This window comes from Pteropus alecto, unplaced genomic scaffold (assembly GCF_000325575.1).
Source record: "Pteropus alecto unplaced genomic scaffold, ASM32557v1 scaffold68, whole genome shotgun sequence".
Taxonomy (NCBI): domain Eukaryota; kingdom Metazoa; phylum Chordata; class Mammalia; order Chiroptera; family Pteropodidae; genus Pteropus; species Pteropus alecto.
The window spans coordinates 1160702-1163334 of NW_006441386.1; positions in this window are offsets into that span (position 1 = coordinate 1160702).

Sequence of the window (2633 nt, forward strand, 5' to 3'; positions counted from 1 at the left end):
CTGTATATGTGAAACTAATATAGTATTGTATGTTGTATGTCAACTATAATTTAAAATAAATTAAAAAAAGAATTATGGCATAAGGCCAAATAGAATCTAGTTAAGTTTCATATTGTAGCAAAACAACCAGTTATCAAAGTACTTTGAATGTAATAAACATTTTCATGTTTTCAGATTAAAAAAACTGTAGCCATTAAGAGATAAATGATCTCACTTTACTCATAAAATTATTTTTTTTTAAACTGAAAAATTAGTAATTTATAATAGTTTTGAAATCTTGTTACTTTTCAGTTTCAAAAATAATCACGCTGGCTGTAATACACCTCTGTAAGAGTCACATGTATTTCCCGCCACAGGTTCCTCTATGTTTTTTTAAACATACCTAAATCTATGCATACATATTTAGGGGTTTTCCTTTGAAAAAGGTATAAAAAATGGGATCACACCATAATATATTGCTCTATAATTTGCTTCCCTCCCCGACACCCTTCTCCTCTGCCTCCACTTTTTATTATCATGAACATTATGGATTATAGGTCTCTATAGGACTGTCAAAAAAAACCTTTTAAAAATGGAGCCACTTTAGGAGAGGTAAAAAATGGCATAGATGGTAGAGGCTCTGTTCATCTTTCTGGCAATCAAATCAAAGTTGTGACAAGCAGCAGCAAGGAAAAAATGCCTGAGATCTAGATGAACAAGCCATACAACTAGGGAGAAATCCAAGAAATTACCCTGCAACGGCAGAAGTTAGGTATGGAAGAGTTAAACGATTAAACAAACAAAAAACCAAAAAAGAAAAAATGAAACCACTTTTTTTTTAATTTTAATTTTATTTTATTAGTTTCAAGTATATAGTACATTGGTTAGACATTTGTATAGTTTATACAATTGCTCCTTCTCTCCTCTGGTTTTCCACCTAGCCATTACATTAATGCTAACTGCATTCCCTATGTCGTGCTCCCCATCCTTGTGACCATCTATCAACTACTAACTTGTACTTAACCCTTCACTCCATTCTCCCAGCCTCCCCAAACCTCCTCACCTCTGTCTGTCAACAAATCGTCCTCTATATTTGTGCGTCTGTTTTTGATTAGTTTGTTCTTTTTGTTCCTTAGATTCCACATATAAGTGAAATCATATGGTATTTATCTTTCTCTGTCTTATTTCACTCAGCATAATAACCTCTAGGTCTGTCCATGTCGTTGCAAATGGTAGGATTTCTTTTTTTTAATGGCTGAGTAATATTCCATTGTATAAATGAACCATAACTTCTTTATCCAGTCGTCTGTTGATGGCATTTAGGTTGCTTCCATATCTTAGCTATTATAAATTGTGCTGCCATGAATATTGGGGTGCATAGTTCTTTAAGAATTATTGTTTTGTTTTTCTCTGGATAAATACCCAGAAGTGCAATTGTTGGGTCAAAAGTATATCCAAAAAAGGGAGAAACTTTAAAATGGAGCTGAAGCTGCCATGGCCAGAGGAACTGCCTTGCCTGTCTTATGTCTCAAACCTTTGGTAGGTTAAATCAGGGCAAAATAATCTTTGGATTGGGACTAAAGCAATCTTGTCTCCTAATTGAAACACTATTTGGGCTTCTGCCTGAATCAGTATGTCCTGAATAGCTATTCTTTGATAGTAAATAAATGCTTATTGCCTGTCACTTTGAGAGGTCTTTATTTTTAGGTTAATAGGACAAAGGACATGGAGGTAGATATGCCCCATTTGTAAAAGTAACCACTTAATATTTCGCAATAAAGGGGTATCAATTTATTTAGCTATTTGCTATTCATGATTATTTTCAGTTCTTATAAGCAGCAAATATTGTACCTATATCCTTAGAATTTGGATGATTTTATTTCTGGAGGACAGACACCTAAATGTAAGATTGCTCTATCAAAAAGATACCACCAGATTGCCTTCCTGAAAGGTTGTAGCAATTTATGCTTTCAACAGTAAATGCATGAAAGCTCCTGTTCCTCCAAATCCTTGTCAATATCGAATTAATCTTTTATCTTTTCTTCAATGTGATAAATAGAAAATGATTTCTCATTATTTAGCATTGCTCTGAGAGAAGTTATTTCATTTTGCATTTATTTTAAAATTAATGTATCCATATTTCTAGAGCTTGGGAACATCTTTTATCTGTTTGTCTAATTTGTTGGCATTTCACCTGACATGTTGTATGTTTTCTTTCAATCACATTTTCTTTAAACTTTCTTAGTGTCTTTTGTCATTCATAAATTTCACCTTTATATGTAGTTAAATCCCTTAGTATTTTTCTTTATAATTTCGAGATGCCTGTTTTTCTTAAGAAAGTCTTTTATTGTTACTATTTCCAACACTTTCCTATTTTATTTTTACAGTGTTCTATAATTCATGTAAAATTAATTATTTTCTGTTATGATGTAGGAGTCTAACTTTGTTAGATACATGGCCAATTACACAAATGTCATTTAGCTAATCAACCACTCTTCTGTCATAACAAATTACCACAAACTTAGCAGTCTGAAACCCACAAATGTACTATCTTACAGTTCCATATATCAGAAGCCCAGTGCAGTCTCACTGGGTTTGTCAAAATGTTGGCAGGGCCGTGTTCCATCCTGGAGCTCTACGGGAGAATCTCTTTT